The sequence below is a fragment of the Colobus angolensis genome, unplaced genomic scaffold, assembly GCF_000951035.1.
Source record: "Colobus angolensis palliatus isolate OR3802 unplaced genomic scaffold, Cang.pa_1.0 Scaffold6, whole genome shotgun sequence".
Lineage (NCBI taxonomy): Eukaryota > Metazoa > Chordata > Mammalia > Primates > Cercopithecidae > Colobus > Colobus angolensis.
The window spans coordinates 14,722,200-14,743,746 of record NW_012119598.1 but is presented as its reverse complement, the minus strand read 5'-3'; the positions used below and the strand labels follow the sequence as shown (position 1 = coordinate 14,743,746).

The following is a 21,547-nucleotide window of genomic DNA, read 5'->3' as shown; positions in this document are numbered from 1 at the left end:
TGGTGGGACTCATCCAGTGGATGCCAGCCCTCGGTACCAGCCAAGCCTAGAAGGGAATCTCCCATCTGCTCCCCACACCCCTACCCTCAGCTTTCACAAAGCTTGGGGTTTCACTTGCACTCAGGGGTCTGCTGGCTCCAGAAGTAGTTGGGCTCAGGAAAGGCAGACAGAGTAGAATTGAGAGAGCAAAATAGCCAGCCACTTTAGCTTGCTATCTTTCAAGAATCCTTGCCAACTATAATTCCTGGAGTTTTCCCCAAATAGTTACCTAGATGGAAAAATGGAAATTTGTGATAAAAGTTTAATTTGGGGAGAACACTGGCAATACTAATCATGTTCAGTGACTATTACATAAAGATATATACCAAACTGATACTCATCCCTAAGTTAACTGTTTTTGAAATTCACTTTTTAGAATTCTCCTTTTTGCACATTATTTTGTTTTACTTCCTCTACAGCAAACTGTCTCATTCTAAGAATCCATAAACTGGACACTCAACAGTATAACAATCATTTTCCTTTGCCTTTGGCTATCTTTCTTAAGTAATGCCTTTCAAGTTCTGCCTTTTAATTCAAAGAGCTATATTTCTATATACTAGTTAGATAATTTTTTTTTTTTACATTTTAAAAACATTTGTGTTTTTTTAACTGAAATTGTCTTGAGTCTTTGCTGTTTGGATCTTGAACTGTTTTTGGGTCTTCTTCCCCACTTTTTCATGATATTACCCTTCTATTTCAATTTTTAAAATTTATTAGACCATCTCCCCTAAATACTCTTTGCCCTAGCCCCATCATGTGTGGCAACTTGTCTGCAAATATGGCCGCAATAATTCTCCACAGACCTGTACAAACACTTACTACAATGTGACCTTCTTTTCATCAGATCAACAGGTAATCTGCTTTTCCCCACTCCTTAAATCTTGGCCTTGTAACTTGCTTTGACCAACATTAAGAGTTTGAAGCAAATTTGTGACCTCAGGGTGTCTTGAAGCTTCTGCTTTGCTCTCCTGGAATTCTGAGACCACCATCGAAGAAGCCCAGGCTAGCCTCTCCAAAGATGAGAAACCACAGAGAGAAGGGCCCAGACAAAAGCCAGCACCAAATCCAGTCATGTGAGACCATTAGAGACCATCACTAACCACCAGGGACAACACCCATTTGAATAAGTGTCACCATGAAAGAACAGCTGAAGAATGTGCCCCACTGAGCCCAGCAGAAAATGCTGAGCCACAGACTCATGAACCAATAAAATGGCTGTTGTTTCCAGCCACTAGTTTTGAGGTGCTTTTGTAACAATAGATAAGCAAAATAGCATGTTAAACTATTTATTTCCAAACTAATCCAAAGCCAATCTCTGCCCAAAGAAATTATTTCCCTCATTTATCAATGAGTATCATGCCTACCTAGAAGACTCTTTTATGAACTTTGAAGCTGTCCAATCCATACGTCTTGCAAGTTTTGTTTGTCAGTCAAAATACAGTTTCTATGTATTCTTCCATGCATAAACTTCAATAATTTGTATTATAATAACTTCTATTAATTCAAGTCTTTTTAAAAAGCTCAAAAATTTTAGAAACACTGCATAAGCTTTACTACAGTAAGTGGAAATTATAATTCCCACTTAATAGGTATATGAACATCCACAGAAGTTAAGTACTTTTCCTAAGATTACATGAGAAGTCAGGACAAAAAAAGTCAAAATAAGTAGAGCTCAAAACAAAAAAAAAAACAATACAAAACAGAGCTGTCACTGTGATCCTATTATTTGTCTATCCAGGGCTCTATGCTGTGTATTACTCCACTGTCCATATGAATTAATTGTATAGGTCTTAGGGTGAGTTGAGTTTCTTCAAAATATTTCATATACAGTTTCATGTAGCCTGAATTATCCTTATAGCATCCATCAACCATTTTAATTTGGCATCAACAGGAGATATATTTTTCCCCTTATGAAAAGACAACTTTCAAATTTCAACTCTCATTTCCAAAAATACTCCTACCATCCTGGAAAATAAATGTTGTAAACATTGCTCTCTAGATGAAGAGAAAATATATTTTAAATGGCTCTGTAACAAGAAAACTGATACAAGTTAAGGTATTGTCATTTTCATTAACTATGGTTTCTGTTTTTATAAATGGTGCTAAATACCTGCTTCTATGTTCAATTTATTTTTGTGCAAAATGGAGAATCACTCTTCAAACACTTTGACTTCTTGATCATCAGTTTTTATGATGTCTTAAATTCTTTGACTAATAACTCTATCTTCAAAAACATATGAGAGATTCTGGCACTTGTAGCATCATTTTTCCTTGTGACTATCAAGGCAGAACATTGGTTTTTACGCTCAGCTATTGATAAAGTATACACGCTTGCCATCTCTCTGACACCCAATTGCTCATTCACAAAACCCGATGTTCCTAACCTCATTATTTATGGAGCTTGAGTCTCAAATTAAGCTTAAACCACACATGTGGCATCTACCTCCAAGAAAGTCCAGTTTTTCCACCTAGAGATTCAGAAGTTGGATTCTAGTTAGAGCTTGAAAGACCCGCATTACTGTTAATAATTACTAACAATAATATGCTGGTCTCAGTCCCAATTATCACAGTTATGCCTTAGGGAACATTAATAATAGTTGAACTTTGTCGAGATTACGGTCTCAGGATTAAGGGTTTTAGTATACCTTTCATTAAAAACAATCCTTCTCACTATAATAAAAGTCTCCAAAACTCAAAAACCTAAAAAGAATAAGCTCAACAAATGCCAAGCTCTCATTCTTGAAGGAGCATCAGCTGACTCTAGAAGAATTTAACCCACAATACTCATAACCCCTAATGGTTGTTTGGCAGCATAAGGAGCAATTCCAGAAAGCCTCCCTCGACAATTAAAACTCTTACCTCCCCCTCCTCCAAGAACAAGCAATTTAATTTGATGGAGAGTCATAATCTATTTATTAGGATACAGCCAAGTTAATAACCTAGCAATCTAAGTTATTAATTTTGGAAGAGAGGCCACTATTTTTATATATGGAGTTGTGATTTATGCTGTGCTGTTTGCCAGCAGTTTTAAACGAATACATGTTCAGGAATAAGAGAGAAAAAAACAGGTACTCCGCACCCTATATTTAGGTATCCACATCTGCTTTCTTCTTCAAGACTCTGGAAGTGCAGCCAGGAGCATGACCATCGCTTGCGGGCTGTCTACAATGGAAGCACATAGCATCTAGAGTCAGGATACTGAGATTTGGGACCTGGCTCTGACACTGTGATCTTAGACTAAAAGATAACACCTGCCTCACAAAGTGGTTGTGAGGATTCAATGAAATCATTTAGGTGTAAATATTTTACATACATAAGCACTATATGGATGCGACTAGAAATTTAGAAATAATGGATCCATTGATATGGTACTTCAGCATTCTAAATTAGTAGTGGATAGAATATGCATTGAACACAGTATCAGAAAGTACACAGGTTTTCTGTCTATAGATAGAGCAGATAATAAGTAAAGCAAGTAAAGCACAATTTACCAATGTTGTAATAACTTCCACTACCTGATGAGCTGAGAGGGAAATGTCATTATTTCTCTTTTGTTTATATTATCTATATGGAACACTAACAAATAATATATAAAGCTCATAAGTTTAGATTTTTTGCTTAGTACCTTACTCTTTATTTGGAAGAGGCAAAGATATAATATAAGATCACGGTTAATAAGAATATGGCCTGAAAATTACATTATTAAGAATGACTGAATCCTCTTCCATTAGACTAATTTCTTTCCTATTAATTTCTTCCTTCATAATTTCCTTTAGCCAAAGTTTAATAAAACTCTCTAACCTTATCAAGAAAAACTAAAATGTCTAAAGAAATTAGCACAGATTACATGTACCATTTCTACAATTTCAAACTTAAGTAGATTATTTTGATGCCTATTTCACTAAATGGAACTAATAGTGTATATAACATGCGCGCGCGCGCACACACACACTCTCTCTCTCTCTCTCTCTCTCTCACTCTCTCTCTCTCTCTCTTCCTCCGTCAAAAAAAGTGCATAATACTCCCAAAGCCATGGCTGAAAATCACCAACTGTCCTTCATCAATACATTTGTGATTGACAGAAAAGTCATCTTCAACTGCTATAGAACTAACTTAAAAGAGTAACAGCTGGGTTTGGTTTTTGATTTGTTTGCCTGTTTTTTGTAGAGATGGGGTCTTGGTATATTGCTCAGACTGGTCTCAAATTCCTGGCCTCAAGCAATCCTCCTGCCTTGGCCTCCCAATGTGCTGGGACTACAGGCATGAGCCACTGCACCTGGCCAAGATAGGTTTTAATTCTTGATGGACTCATGATGTAGCCCTCTTTTGATATATTATCACTTTCATTTAATAATTCAGCAAGCATTTATTTAATATCTTTTAAGTGTCATACCATGTGCAAGATGCTGGGGATTCGAAGACAAGACAAGGTTCCTGAAAGCAGAGGCTGATGGTAAAGGCAAATGGATCCCTTCCTGCCTTTACCTTGTCTCATTTATTCTTCACTTTCTTCCCAGTGACTATACCCTTACTCTTGAAACTATCTATTCTCACAGTTCCATGACATCACAGTCTTCCAGTTTTCCTCCTAGTTCACTGATCACTGATCACTATTCTCAATCTTTTCTGCCAGCTCCTCTTCTATCAAATCTCTAGATGTTAGAACTCCGTAGCCCTTGCTTGCACTCTTCCCCTTGGATTGTTCCATCTCCTCCAGTAGCTCTGAATACCATGACATGATGACTGCTCCCCAATTTGTGTCTGCAGCCTATCCCTTCCCTCTGAGTTCCAGAGTGCTTACAGCACCTCCACTTGTATTAATACAAACATTTTAAATTTAACAGGTCTAAGACAAATTTTAACACAAACATTTTAAATTTAACAGGTCTAAGACAAATTTCAATCCTCACCTCTCACTACCACCCAATTGTTTCCTGCAGTTTTCCCCATTTTAATAAATGGCACCAGCATTCTCTTAGTTTTTCAAAAACTAGGAGTCACCTTTGATTCTGCATCTCACTCCTCATGTCCAATCCACTGGCAAGTCAGTCAATTCAACCAAAGTATGTTTCCAATCCTCCAATATCATTCCATCTTCATCATGAACATCCTAATCCAGGCTTTGACCCTGTTCATTGCAGAACCTTCTAATTTATCTTCATGCTTCTAATCTTGCCCCGTTATAAATTATTTTCATTGCAATAACCAAAGTAAGCTTCTAAAAATGTAAATGGGATTATATCTACCATCTGTTTATTACACTTAAATTGTTTTTCATTACATAGAGATTAAAATCCAAACTCTACGCAGCAAGGTGCTGTATGATCTGGCCTCTGCCTTCCCTCCAACCCTGTCTTGAACATACACTGGCCTTTGTTAAGTTCCATGAACAGTCCAAAGTCTTTCATGTTTTAGGCTGTTTGCTCAATGTGAAATGTCATACTAATCTCATTCCTTCTTAGAGATCTTACCTTAGTCTGTTTTGTGTTGCTATAAAGGAATACCTTGACGCTGGGTAAATCATAAAGAAAAGAGGTTTATTTGATTCAAAATTCTGACTGGCTGGCAAGTTCAGGACTGGACACCTGCATCTGATGAGGCTCTCAGGCTGCTTCTATCCATGGAAAGAAATGAAAAGGAGCTGATATGTGCAGATATCACATGGCAAGACAGGAAGCAAGAGAGAGGGGAGGTGCCAGGCTCTTTGTAACAATTAGTTATCAAGGGAACTAACAGAGTAAGAATTCATTCACCTCCAAAGAAGAGCATTAATCTATTCAGGAGAGATCTGGTCAAATTTCAACATGAGGTCTGGAAGTAACAAATATCCAAAACCACAGCAGATCTCAATATAAAGTCCTCAAGGAGGTCCTCCCCAATTACTTGTTTTCAAAATCACTTACCCCTTGTTTTCTATTATGGAACTCTGTTTACTTCCTTCAACAAACTTCAAGAAGCCCAATTTAACTAATTTGTCTGTTCTAAATTTCTACTACTACAATGTACATTATAAGAATACAAGAACCACTAATACGTTGCTTACCATTCTAGCACAAGCACCTATCGATACGCTAGCACAGAGTAGATACTCAATAAATACCTGCCATATAAATATATTGAAATGTTTCCAAGACTCCTCCCACCTCTTCCTACCGGTGAATGGTATACCACACCCTTCTGAATGTGGTGAAGTCAGCACTTTGTCTTGATAAATATTCTTGAATGTGACACATTTTATAATGTAGATTTTCAGATTATAGATTTTATATTATTATTATTACTACTATTACTATTTTGAGATGAAGTCTTGCTCTGTCACCAGGTTGGAATGCAGTGGAACAACCTCGGCTCACTGCAACCTCCGCCTCCCAGGTTCAGGCAATTCTCCTGCCTCAGCCTCCCGATTAGCAAGGACGACAGGCATGTATCACCACACCCAGCTAATTTTTGTATTTTTAGTAGAGACAGGGTTTCACGATGTTGGCCAGGATGGTCTCGATCTCTTGACCTCATGATCCGCCTGCCTCAGCCTCCCAACAGATTATAAATTTAACACTCTAAAATGTCCATGAAAATATCAAATCAGCTGAACTTCCCAAGAAATCTATAAACATAAAAAAATACATTAAAGACTTATAGCATCTAGGAAGCTCTCAATACATGTTGAAAAAATAAAAGAATTCCATTATTTGTCTTCATCATTTAAAATCTCCAATTTGATAAATATTTGTCCACAATCAGCTTCAGGTTTAGGCTCACCGAAAGTATCTATTAATACAATTCAGAGAATAAAATTCCCATAGGATTGTTTCTCTGTAAATATTCAGATATATACCTGAAGAAGTATACTTTGTGCTTAAGGCTTTTAAATTTTCTACAAATGTTTCTTTACATACTAAGCAAAATAGTTATCACTACAATATTTCAGTATTCACAATGTTCTAAAAATTATAAATACAGTTAAAGCTAGAAAGGTATTATTTTTATAATATCATCCTAAAATAAAAACAAAGTCACAAACCAAAACGTTTTGCTCACTTTCTGTAATTCTAAAGAATACACCATCTCTTTTTCAGCATTAATAAAAATGGCTACAACATCTCATGAGATGAAGTAGATTTCTGTTTACCAAGGTCCAGCTGTACTTGGACTCAGCAAAAATGTCACCAATCCAATTAATGAAATGCCTCAATTAGTAATAGGCAAAAGGTTTTAAAATGAAATAAAAACACTTAATATATTCTACCACATTTAATATATGCCTTGACCCAAGCTTGACAAGAAAAAAAGAACTCTATAGATTAAATTTTATTGAATTTATTTGCCCTCAGTGGCTTTTCTCAATAGGCCTTTTAGAATCAATCTTAATGAATGTGTCACTTTGCAACACAGCTACATAATGTGGCATTATTGACTGACATATATTCAACTGTGAAGATTAGGATAAAGTAAAAGCCTGTAGTGTTTTTTAAAATGAGACAAAGTGATACTTGCATAAAAAGAAGATTTCTAGGAAAGACAGTTTTATATTTATTGTATATTAAGATTAAGTAATTTTGTCGTGTGACAGACATTCTAAATACTCTATTCCCAAAAGGCCCCTATGCAAGATGGAGTCTCTCTAGTTTGAACACCTCTGACAGATCCCTTGGTGTGGAAACTGTGTGACATTTCATTCCATTCAGTCACACAGTGGACAGGTGAGTTACTAGTGAAGATGTAGAACAAAGGGATTAGTACTGCCCTGGGTGTGTGTGTATGGTGGGGGCAGGGGGTGGTGCTTGTTACTGACTACAGAGCAGGAAGAAAGTAGAGCACGGCTTCCTTCCATATCAGCCCAGGAAATGATGAATTTGGGGAAGCTTTTAAATTATAAATAAATTCTTCCTATATTTGTGATTGAGAGAAAAAGAGCTCAGCCATTGGTATCCTCGAAGATGGTCATAATTAGTCTGGAAAACCTCCATGGAAAGAAGTGAAACTCTGGAAACTTTTGTAGTGAGCCAAGATACATTAAGTAGAGAAAGAACATTATAGAGTAGTCTAATGCAAAGGACAGGCTGGGAGCAGTGGCTCACGCAGGTAATCCCAGCACTCTGGGAGGCCAAGACAGGTGGATCACCTGAGGTCAGGAGTTCGAGACCAGCCTGGCCAACACGGTGAATGCCCGTCTCTACTGAAAATACAAAAATTAGCCGGGCGTGGTGGCATGCATCTGTAATCCCAGCTACTAGGGAGGCTGAGGCAGGAGAATCGATTGAACCCGGAAGGTAGAGGTTGCAGTGAGCATAGATCACACCATTGCACTTCAGCCTGGATGACAAGAGCAAGACTCCATCTCAAAAAAAAAAAAAAAAAAGGCAAAGAACAGTCAGGATACATTAGGCCAAAGAAGAGAGAGTATGCAGCAGAAGGTAAAAATAGATACCTGGTCACTATTACAATAGCTAATGTTTGGAATCAAGTGGCCATCAACAGATGAATGGATTTAAAAATGTAGTGGGTATACACAATGAAATACTATTCAGCCCTAAGAAAGAATGAAATCTTGTCATCTGCAGCAATATGAATAAGTCTGAAGGACATTATGTGAAGTGAAATAAGCCAGGCACAGAAAGAGAAGTACTGCACGTTCTCACTCAAATGTGGGAGCAAAATAAAGTTTTAGCCCATGGAAATTTTAAATATTATGTAAAACTGTTAGAAAGAATCAAATTTCTGAATTTGAAAACAATATATTTTCATACCTAATAAAGGTATGAAAGTGGGGAGGGCATAGAGATAAGGTCTTGCTATGTTGCCCAGGCTGGTCTTGAACTCCTGGCCTCAAGCAATCCTCCCACCTCAACCTCCCAAAGTGCTTCGATTACAGATGTGAGCCACACTGCACCTGGCCTAATAAAACTTTTTTAAAATGGCACCATCGTGGATCGTAAAGCTGCAGACAGAGACCACTCATAGAATTTACAGTAACAGTACAACTGAGACATGGAAACCATTCTGCCAAGCAGCACATAATGCATCAAAGGCCCCGTGGTTGCAGTGCAACTGTTAACCAACACCAGCCATGGGGCTCCTCCTGTGTACCCACAGGGCCTAAGTCTAGAAAGACTGAAACACCAAGTATGTCAAAAAGCCATGATTTCATGATGATACTTAAAAAACAAAATGAACTCCTTTGGAAGATGTGAGGAAAATAACCCACTCTGAAACCAAATAACCAAGCGAAAGACACAATAATTTATTCTGCCTTTTCTTTATATGCAGCTTCCTTTCTGTTATGCCTTTAAAGTAACCAAATAATTGATGAGGTAAAATTCTTCTTTATAGAAGTATTTCAACCAATGATGATGGAACTGTATTATTTTGTAATCCTTAGTAAAATAATCTAGATCAGAAGTTGGCAGATAACTCCCAGTAGGTCAAATCTAATCTGGTAAATGTTTTATAGGCACGCAGTTGTGCCCATTCATGCAGGTACTGTCCAAGGCTGCATTCCTACTACAATGACAGAGACCATATTGACCCTCAAAGCCAAAACTATTTACTATCTGGCCCTTTACATAAAAGTTTACTAACCCCTAACCTAGAAATTAATTACCAATGGCTGCCAAAATCACAGAGCAAAAAGCAGATAAGGAGGCGGATGACACACGGGTCAGGCTTACAACACCTGTGCTCACTGATGGGGCTTCACACAACAAAGGGAGGGACAAGGCAGCAGGTGCCTCCTGATGCCATTAAGCGGGAAGCGTACAGCACCCCCACCTTCATAGGCCTTCTTGCCAAAAATCTGAAAATACGATCAAACCTCAGGTTGTTATTACCTGTTCATAGGAAATACAGCAGACAGAAAAATGAATTAAGGTACATGGGGATGTAGTTAGTTAAAATTCTGACTGTGGGAAATTCTACAGGACAAAGGATCCAGTTTCTTCAATGAATAAATTGCAAGGAAAAAAAGAAGCGTGAACCCACAGACCAAGGATGCCCTATCTTTCAATTTCCTGTGCCACACTTTAAGGAGAATTGTCTTGGGCAACACATAAAATACACTAATGCTAATGATACCCAAAGAGCTACAAAAAATTAAATTTAATTTAAATTTAAATTTTGAAATCTCATAATGTTTTTAGAAAGTTTATGAATTTGTGTTGAACCACATTCAAAGCTGTCCTGGCAGCATGTGGCCCACAGGCCACAGGTTAGACAAGCTTGCTATAGACTAAAAGAAGCCTAAGAGATTTATTAGCTAAATACATGAGTAGTCCTTGTTTGGATTCTAATTCTAACTGACCAATGGGGAAGGGGGGAATTTACAAGACAATAAGGGAAATTTGAATACCAATATTTCATGACAGTAAGGAATTACTCTGCAATTGTTGTCTGGTGTGATAATGACATTGTGGTCGTATTATTTAAAGGCAAGTCTCTTCAATGTTTTGAAGATACATACTGGGGTTTCACAGATGAAATAATATGACATCTGGGCTTTGTTTCAAAATAATCCAATGGGGAGGGGGCAGATAAATGAAGCAAGATTGGCCATATGTTCATCACTGTTGAGGCTGAGTGATAAGTAAAAAGGGATTCATTATACCATTTTCTCTACTTTTGAATATGTTTAAACATTTTCCATAATAAAAAGATAAAAATAAAATCATTAGTAAAGCTTTCTCTCTACTTTCCAACATCTGTGCTCATGGATGCTTTGTTTCTCCCCCTGCCCATCTACCACGTATATTCATTCATTAAACAAATGCCTACTGAATTTTTAGTACAGCATAAGCCCTGGGCTAGGTGCTGGCAATGGCCTCACCTTCAAGAAGTGTACATTCTAGAGGGGGAGCCCAATAAGGAACTCAGCCTTACCACACTTGATGGTCAATGCTGCGTGAGCAGGACCCACAGGGTGCTAAGGAATGCAGAGAAGGGGCATCTATGCCTTCCCATGTTCCTCATTCCCACCCCTTAATATTCTTTAACAGTATGGCTAATCTCTCCCGATTGTCTACTTTGCTCTTCTAAGGAGAGATTTCCTTTCTCTAAGTGGCCCTGACTTATAAGCCAGAGGCTTCACATTGCCTATTCCATGAATATAAAACACTGGACTCTTCCTCTAGTCTGTCCCCCACATGCCTTTGACTTCTGTGGTAACTACCCTGACAGCCCCAAAATCCCATCCTCACCCAGTGCTATCCTACTTACTTCCTGCTCCATAGTCAGTAACAAGTGACACCCCACCCCCGCCCCCACCATACACACACACCCAGGGCAGTACTAATCCCTTTATTCTGCATCTTCACTGCTAACTCACCTGTCCACTGTGTGACTGAATGGAATGAAATGCCACACAGTTTCCACACCAAGGGATCTGTCAGAGGTGTTCAAACTAGAGTGACTCCATCTTGCACAGGGGATGGGTAAAATGAGGCTGTGAGACCTACTGGCTGCATTCCTAGCAGACTAGGCATTCTTAGTCACAGGATATTAACAGTTAAGGGAAGAAGTTAATAATGTTTATTGAACAGACCCAGGACTTAACAAATCCAGGAAATAACAGACCCAGGAAATGTCCTGATGTCCTGTCTTATGAACAAAAGCAGTCTTAGTTGAAGAATAAGTTTTGCAATGAGACTCCGTCTCAAAAAGAAAAAAGAGTAAGTTTTGCTTTAAAAATAATATTCTTGTGAAAGTAGTTACACAGAGATTAACAATCCTTTGTCACAAGCCCTTGTAGTAGAGCACATCTCCCCATGACTTCTTGCTTTGTTATCTTATATATAAACAAGCATTGTACCTAACTAAGGCAGATGTGCTCCTCCTCTCACTCTTGGGAATGCCCTGGTCTCTCTATGGAGTAGTCACCCTTTTATTCCCTTACTTTCTTAATGAACTTGCTTTCACTTTATTCTGTGGACTCGCCTCAAATTCTTTCCTGCGCAAGATCCGAGAACCCTCTCTTGGGGTCTGGACTGGGACCCCCTTTTCAGTAACATATTCTGTGATGAGCCATGAAGGGATGATACTGAAGAGACCCCCACTTAACCAAAGTAAAATTGTCTGCACAGCACCAATTGGCCGACTTTGGATAAGTGGTAGGATACATTTCATCCCAGGTAAAGGACAAAGTTGGGTTAAAGGCCCAGCTCAGAAGGGTTAGCATCCCTCCTGAGACATAAGGGGTTAGAGAGTCCTCTCAGTAAGGCCTCTTTTGGTCAAAAATGGATTTGACACTATGGGATGTTGACCGCTTTTCTCTTTGGATTAATCTGCCTTGAACTCTTTGCTGATGACTGTGGCTGACAGGATTAGGATGTACAGGACTGTCAGACACTGGGGAGCTTTCTCTCCCACAAAGGGGGAAATGTGAGAGCTGATGGGCCTGCTGGAGAAGATCTCTTCACACTGACAAGCAGCTGCCTAGATTTTTGATTCAGTGTTGCTGCACTGGGTGGGTCTTTCCCTGGCCTCCCTGAGCTCCTCGCCTCCCTGTCCCACCACAGGCAATGAATGCTTTTTGCCCTTCCCTTTCCTCTCTCTCTTTCTCTCCTTTCTCTTTACTATCTTTTCTGTCATGCAGGGCAACTGTCCGCTTTTCTATCTTGCCCAGAGACCACATGTTGAAACTCCTGGTTAGAAGTCATTCCACCCCACTTGAAGTAGATCAAAGACGACAGGGGTTGACAGGGGCCAACAGGGGAACGTTTGAGCCTTGCCAGGTTGATGCTGGGTGCTGACTGGGGTGACTGGTATCTATGTTTGTCATGTGTATTTTGCTCCGGACAAAATGGAAAATGTTCATTTGTTTCCCCCACACAGCCTGTTGCGTTGAATCTTGCAAAACTGAGAGGCTTTGCCTATGCGTCCATGAAATGGAAAAAGATGATTTTCTTTTGTAACGTGGCTTGGACCCCACAGCTATGGGGCAACAAGCAAGACTATCAAAGCCACTCAGAGAAAGGTAACTCAGAAATCTATCACACTGGCCAAAAGGTAAGAATTTCCTACCTGTCAGGCTTCTGGTCTGTCTGTGAAAACTGGTTAAATGAATGGTCAAAATCACTTGCATTTTGAGAGCTTTTAGCCTTGGTGTCTAATAACCAGGTAGAACATATACTTTTAGGGATAGCTAATGGCAGCTATGAGGGAGGAATACTCTGCACTTGGCACACTGGGATCAGAGAAGCATGTTCTTGACCACCTGGAAAGTATGGAAATATCCCCAGCCCTACTGAGAGATAAGACTCCCATAGGGGATGGGCTAATTCTCTCTTTTTGGGGATCAAGGATCCAGTATAAAAATGGGACTTTTAATTTTGGAGGATCTGTTTTGACTTCCACTGTGCCTGCTTATTAGGCCCTAGAAATTGCATGCCTTTCTGGCCCTGTTCCTTGAAGGGCTTCAGCCTGAAGCCAGTAATCCAATTAAGAAACTTAAAACTGGCAAATAAAAAAATATTATAACTATTAGATCTTCTTCCATCTGTGTATTTATATGTGTTATGTGTGTGATGTTTGCATATGAAAGAGCTCTGGTTAACTGACTTAAAGAAAGGTAAGTGGCTGGGTACAGTGACTCACACCTGTAATCTCAGCACTTTGGAAGGCTGAGGTGGGCAGATCACCTGAGGCCAGGTGTTCAAGACCAGCTTGGTCAACATGGTGAAACTCCATCTTTACTAAAAATACAAAAGTTAGCCAGGTGTGGTGGCGCACGCCTATAGTCCCAGCTACTCAGGAGGCTGAGGCAGGAGAATCACTTGAACTCAAGAGCCAGAAATTGCAGTGAGCTGAGATTGCACCACTGCACTCCAGCCTGGGCAACAGAACAAGACTCTATCTCAAAAAAAATAAAGGGGGGCGCAGGTGTGGTGGCTCATGCCTGTAATCTCAGTACTTTGGGAAGCCAAGGCAGGCGGATCACCTGAGGTCAGGAGTTCAAGACCAGCCTGACCAACATGGTGAAACCCCATCTCTACCAAAAATACAAAAATTAGCCATGTGTGGTGGTGTGTGCCTGTAATCCCAGGTGCTTGGGAGGTTGAGGCACGAGAATTGTTTGAACCCGGGAGGTGGAGGTTGCAGTGAGCCAAGACTGCGCCATCACGCTCCAGCCTGGAAGACAGAGCAGAACTCTGTCAAAAAAAAAAAAAAAAAAAAAAAAAAAAAAAAAAAAAGGACACAAAAAATTATTTTAAGTTAGATAGAATAAAGCTAAAAATTTTAGCAAATGGTGGAAGGTTTGTAAAAAATTAATCTTGTAAAAGAAATTCTGTGTGTGAACAAAGTGACTAAAATTAAAAGGATATTGTTTAGTTTTTCCATAAACTGAATATTGGAAAAACGCACAACAGGGTTAGAGCATTGACCTACTCTTCAGCAAAAAATTGTTTAAGTTTTAAAACTTTTATAAGTTTAACATTGGCCCTGTATGTTTACCTATTCGTTGGTACAATTTACATGAAGTTTTATATTTACCCATTTTTGCGAAGATACCATGTACACAAAGATACATATTCAATAGCTGAGAAACAAGTGAAACTTCCGATCTATACTTTCAGGTTTGTTTGATCATAATACTTTGATAAGGATCATCATCATACCGGTTTTTCGTCTCTTCCAGAAAGAAGTTATCATTTTATCTAAGAGTTTACTCTGAGTTTTACTGCAGAACACAGATTCCCTCAATCGCTTTTTTTCTTGCAAGTGTCTTTTTCCATAATTTTTTCTTATAACCAGCCTTTCTCTTCAACCAAAGGCCAGAATGAAGTCGAAGAAACCTATAGATGACAGCTTTCACAGTCTTTCTCTTACCTTTTTGTGTACAGACGAATGTTAGAGATCTGACTGGCAGCTTCAGGACACTTGGAAGCAAAGGGGCCGCTCTATTAAAGATCACTGCAGGATGCCCACATGTCAGGTTTCTGACAGATGTGGTAAGTCTGGGAGCGGAGGAAACAACTGCTGTCTGAATATGACTAAAACGTCCAGTAGACAATGCAGAAATAAGAGAGGCATTCTTGACACAATTTTGGTAGGCTGAAGATGCCAAAACATTCAGGGGCTATAAGGTTCCTGAAGCTGCTCTCACTACACTGGCAAAGACAAAGGCAGCCATCTTGCCATCAACAAAAAATGTAAAGGATTATAAAAGGTTTATGAGAATCTTACTTTATGGTCAAACTGATTCGGAGTGAGTAGATTTGGTCCATATGATTTTATTAAAAATTGGATTTGACATTAATAGTACATTAACACAAAAGTGAAATTTGCCTTTCTCTTTTGAACAAGATTTTCATGTAATATTAAAATATAAAATATTTTTGTTTGCCTTTTGAACAAAAAAAAAAAAGAAAGGAGAGAAAAGAGACATTATTTGGAAAGCTAACTCTTCCCTCTATCAATGGGTAAAAGTTTTTGCCTTTTTTAAATCTTTAAGTTATAATTTTGGCTAAATAAATCAGTGACCTGAGATTCTATTTTATAACATAACGTGTTTTACACCTTTGCTATTTAACAAACTTTCCAAAATCAAATTATAAATTAAGTCTTTCCTGACTTGATAATCCTTTTAGATATGAGGTCCCCTGAAGTTAAATAACTTAAATTTAGTTATTTAGTTAAATTTAGTTAAAATAACTAAAATCATATAGGAAGTATTGTCAAATACAAAATGGCATCGGACGTTCTTTGGGTTATTTATATGTGTCATTGGTATGTGTTCCAAAATTATGCAAAACTACAATAATTCTTGTATAACTTAGTATATATTATCATTAATAGTTATAATTGTTATCTTAAATTATTGTGTGTCACAAGGGTAGCCAAATTTCCTTGTCAATTGTGTTTCTGACTACAGCTGCCCTAAGACTTTTTGTCATCCACAAGCAATTGTCTTGTTTTGATTCTCTTCAAAAGGCAGTTTATAATCAGCTATAGGACTCTGACAAGTACTCTTATAAAGCAGGACTTTGACAGCTTTGAAATGTATGCCATTAAAATAGAAGAAAACTTCCAAGACTCTTGGAAAACTAATGTATTCATAAATATTGAGAAAAACAGGAATTGCATAGACAACTAATAGAAGACCAAAATAATCTATTTATGACTTTTTGCCTTTCTGTTTTGTTTTTAAGAGTCAAGAAAACTTTTATTTTGAGCTATTTACAGCTTTTAACAATTGAGTATAGTATACTACTGTAAACAAAATTTACAGCACGTTTCATTCTCTCTACCTGATTTCTCCCAAATTTGGAAACTATTTGTGAGTATTTTTAACTTACAGTGATATAGCTATTTACATAAGTCCAGTAAGACTTTTTCCTTTGTGACAAGACACAATTGGAGACACTAGTTATTTTACCAAGGCTTTGACTGGAATGACTGACATGCTTTCAAATGTAAACAGACTGCTTTAAGGAATCAAAATTCATTTATAGAGCCAATTAAAGCCCCTAAGAAAACTGACCTCATATCTTGAGCGTTGTACAGGACTCTTGAGCCTTGCACAGAGCTCCTGACCTGTGGTAAGTAAAGAATGTCACTTTCTGACAGGCCCTGGAGCCCCAAATATCTTGGGACCTCCAGAGGAGAGAAACTTACCCAACTCGTATTTGCAGGCACATATAAATCCATGACTGGTCTCAAGGCTTTAAAAAGTCTAATCTAAGATTACATTATAGAACACAGTTCCATCAAAGTCAAAAGACACTATATGGCAAATTATTATTCTTGCTTCACTTTATACAAACAACCAGGCCACATACAATAAGACTATAATTTATTTTGCAAACAAATCAGTCCTGACATGGTTTGTTTTAATAAAAACAGGGCCTGGAGATAGAAAAATTACGTTTCACAAACTATGGTACACCTGTTATTAGACTCTGGTCTCGTCCATTGACTTTGAGTTTTTTCTGCAATTTAGACTGACCCTGCTTATTCCTGTGAACCAACCAGTGATCTCTGGTTGCTGCTCAAAAGAAACAAGCAGCATGAGTAACATAAAAATCTGAATTAATATTCTAATTCTGGACACATAATGAAATCAGCTAGCAACCCCATATCACCTTGGTTCCCACAATTCCCCAGTTCATAGAGAGCTGTCTTACTTCGTTTATTTGAGACAATTTTACTGATTTCGCTTTACAGTTCTAGAATATATTGCTGTGGTACTCTTTGTCTATAATTTAGAAGAAGCTTACTCGATGTTTTCTTAAAGACTTATTAATCTTCCAGGTATCATCTTTCATCAAGACTCAGAGTTTTGAATGACCTTCACCATACTCTTTCTGACTAAACTCCTCCCAACTCTAAATACAAGAGACCCTAAATATTGTTAGGTAGGAGCATCATAGCCCCTGTTCAGCCTGAAGAAGCTACAGAAGATAAATTTCTATCCCTCTGCAACCTTTAGGATTAAGGCTCCCCTTATAAATGGGAGGCGAGAAATGTGCCAGAGGCATTCAAACCAGAGTGACTCCATCTTGAATTAGGGCTGGGTAAAATGAGGCTGAGACCTACTGTGCTGCATTCCCAGGAGGCTAGACTTTTTAGTCATAGGATATTTACAGTTAAGGGAAGAAGTTAGTAATGTTTACTGAATAGACCCAGGACTTAACAAACCCAGGAAATAACAGACCCAGGAAATGTCCTGATGTCCCAATATCTTATGAACAAAAGTATTCTTAGTTTAAGAATAAGTTTTGCAGTCAGGCACGGTGGCTCATGCCTGTAATCCTAACACTTTGGGAGATCAAGGAGGGTGGATCACCTGAGGTCAGGAGTTTGAGATCAACACGGTGAAACCCCGTTTCTACTAAAAATATAAAAATTAGCCAGGCGTAATAATGCACATGCCTGTAGTCCCAGCTGCTCAGGAGGCTGAGGCAGTAGAACTGCTTCAACCTAGGAGGCAGAGGATGCAGTGAGCTGAGATCGTGCCATTGCACTCTAGCCTGGGCAACAGAGTGGGACTCCATCTCAAAAAAATAAAAATAAAAATAAAAATAAAATAATAATAATAATATTTTGCTTTAAAGATAATACAGATTCTTTCCAAAGTAGTTACATAAAGATTAACAATACTTTGTCACAAACCCTTGTAGTAAAGTACATCTCCCCATGACTTTTTCCTTTGTTATACAGAAATAAGCACTGTACCTAAGGCAGACGTGTTTCTCCTCTTGCTTTTGAGAATGCCCTAGTCTCTCTATGGAATAGCCACCCTTTAATTCCTTTACGTTCTTAAAGTACTTATTTTCACTTTACTCTGTGGATTCACCTTGAATTCTTTCTTGCACAAGATCCAAGAACCCTCTCTTGAGGTCTGGTTTGGGACCCCTTTCTGGTAACAGATCCACTGGTGTAATCAGAATGAATGGGATGCCAAAAAGGCAGAGGAAAACTGTCAAGATGAAATTTAGCCACTGCAGTAATGGACTATAACAAGGGAATAAACATTTTACCATTTAACACTAAAAACAGCATAAACTAATAGGTATTAACATAAGTAAGGGAAGAGGTCTATGTCAGTCTTTGAAATTGTTAAAACATTGTAGTGACAAAAAATTTTTAAGGTTCGTTTGTTTATCCACGTTGGTTGTTTTGTTGTCGTTGTCATGTTGCTGTTACTATATTTTTGCCTGACCTATAGCATCACACTAAACACTTTAGACAGAAGTGTTTAAAACAGAAAGCTCTGCAAAATCACCTGATTGGGCTCTAAGGGGCACTGCTGAGGTACCATTATCTCCCCATAAGGGCAATTCCAACATTTAAGGTTATTTGCTAAAAGAATGCACTGGCAACGAAGTGGCAGTTTCACATTTGATACATACATTTTGTGATGACAACCTCTGAGGGTAAATCCCCAAAGTGGGCCACAATAATTTTTGGCTAAATCAAGCCCAGCTCTCTCTAATGCACAGACTGAGATCTTGAGTAAATCACTTGGGTAAATCACTTAAACTTTCTGGGTCATGGCTTTTTTATCTGAGAAATTAAGATTCTGGGCTTGATGGCTAAAGACCTTCCAGCTCCAACACTATAGGTTGATCATTATATACATAGATCATTATATATATCACATATAATTAAGAGCAACCTTTCCACATATATTGGGGTGTTAGCAGGAATTCAAGTGACAACTGAGGGCATTTCCACCCTAAGAAAGCAAAGCTCTAGTAACACTCTTATGTTCTCACTCCTCAATGTTTATTAAGCCCGGCTAAATGTTCTTCTTAGGATTAGCCACTTAGTAAGCAGCTTAGCAATCTTAACTGTTATTAATGTAAATCACTTCTGAGGAAAGCAAATTGCTATATAACAATATTAAATACTCATGATTAGAGTCATTTGAAGTAAAAAAAAATCTGAGATGGAATCCCTACTCCACTGATCACTAACTATATAACCCTGAACATGTTATTTAAAATATCTGTGCTTCTGTCTCTTGATCGTAACATACAGACAGTACTGACCTCACAGGTGCATTGAAAGGATTAAGTAGAAATAACAGATATAGCAGACCTGGTTAACTAAACACTAGTTCTTTCTCGGCCAGTGCTGGACGTTAAATTCTTATAGGTATGCCTGATTTCCACCCCATTTCTGGTTTCATCCTGAATTTCCATGCATAAATTACCTTTCCTTGCCCTGCATTATTGACAAAGACCCTCTCCTTGACCAAACTTTAGTCAGGCTCCTCTGAGTCCTCTTTTCAACTAGGCCTCCACTTTGGCCTATACAAACTGCAACTTTCAGCACAACCCATTTCATCAACCCTCCATACTAAGACATTTGAACAAACACTAGCTCAGGTTCTGTCAGCTCAAGGCCATGTCCCTACGATGACAACACCACCTCCTTAACATGCCTAGCTGAGAAAGCTCAGAGCTTTCTCAAATTATTTCTTAAGCCAAAATAACTTTCTGTTCATTCTAGCCAACACCTGATAATAGGTCCCTGACCTTCCTTATCTAGAGCGTTTACTCTTGAAAGCTTGCAACTGTAAATGTTTTCCTTTTACCTTTAAGATGTAAATCCTCTACTACCCAAAAACAGCTCCTCAAGGTCCTGCGAGCCACCTCTTTGAAACGTAAACATCCAGAGAGATATCTCTCCTGTTGCCCAGTTCTTGTAGGAGGGTAAGAGCCTAACTGGTGGGCATCTTGTCCCAAATTGCAAAGCTATGATTTCCTGTCCTAAAGACACAAGAACCAATTGCTTCTCCAGACAAACACCAATTAACAAACCCACATTGCCTAACTACACACACAAATCACCTTTAATGTCTTTTAGTACCTTTTGTTTAGTATATCCCAGCATTTAAAAGGGCTCCTGTCTTTTGTTCAGTTCAGTTAAGCTCTGGTAACGCTGAGGTCTCTCTCTTGCTGAAGTAGTACTGAATAAAATATGTCTTATCATTTTTAAAAGTGTCGGCTGCAAAACTTCATTAACTTAGCAAACAGTTGTTGAATATTTTCCATGTTCGAGGTACCATACAATGATACTAACAATGAGCAAGACATTGTCACCTTCCTCAAAAAATTTGTAATTCACAGGGGGGGACAGGCATGTATGCAAAATATAGGAGTTCCAAGGCAGTAATATAAGTACCAATGATACAGAGTTCTACTGGCACCTCAATATTCACTTACCCAGTAGCATAGATGATTTACTGCTAAAAAAAAAAAAGTCCTATTTTTATATCTCCATCAAAAAAACATAGACTTCAGCCAGGCATAGTCGCTCAGGCCTCTAATCCTATCACTTTGGAAGGCTGAGGCAAGAGGATCACTTGAGCCCAGCAGTTCAAGAACAACCTGGACAACATGGTGAGACCCTATTTCTACAAAAAGAAAAAAAAAAAAACAAGCAGGAACCACCTCTATGCACATGGTAATAACACCTTACACTGTATAGCATTTTAGCATTTTATTTTTACCAAGGGTTTAGATATATATGTTATTAAATATAATTTTTTATTTGGATGAGTAAAAGTATATATTAATAGTACTTTATAATTTAGAAACTACTTTCACCATTTAGATAAGGTAGCCATTAGTATTCCCTGAATGTAATTAAATAATTATAGCTTTATCAGGGCTGTTTGTATCTACTAATCTACCAAATAAGAATTTCAGAAAAGATAAAGAATAAGGTAAGATTTTCTTTCTCTAGTTGCAGAACTCTGTGAATTTAACTAACATCATTGAATGCTACACCTGCAATGGCTGAATTTTATGGTGTATAAGTTATACTTCCATAAAGCCCTAACAAAATAAAATAAAAATAAGAACAGAAGATGAGAACATTAATGAATTGAAACATATGTCATTAGAAAATTTCCAAACTAAAGAGGAAAAAATACAATGGAAAATGGGAAAAAGAGTTTAGGAGTCAAATAGAACAGGGTGAAAGATCTAAAGGCTATAAAATTGTACTTCTAGGAGGGGAGGAAAGTGATCAGACCAGAAGAAATACTATTTGATGAGAAAGCTGC

At 38.1% G+C, this 21,547-nt stretch overlaps 1 protein-coding gene and 1 pseudogene across 5 annotated transcripts in view; both read right to left on the bottom strand.

The window, feature by feature from the left end:
* RNF182 (ring finger protein 182) overlaps positions 1-21,547 on the bottom strand; it is a 55,007-nt gene that overhangs the window by 15,463 nt on the left and 17,997 nt on the right. Inside the window, exon 2 of one of the 5 annotated variants that reach the window (XM_011962724.1) lies at positions 18,326-18,448. The exons of 2 other annotated variants lie outside the window; for them this stretch is intronic. The gene's annotated coding sequence lies outside the window, so the exon portion shown is untranslated. Of the gene's footprint in view, positions 1-3,118; positions 3,204-18,325; positions 18,449-21,547 lie in introns of those variants that run through there. 2 more of the 5 variants (XM_011962723.1, XM_011962727.1) reach the window with 2 other exon arrangements.
* Positions 14,592-15,160, bottom strand: LOC105526658 (annotated as a pseudogene).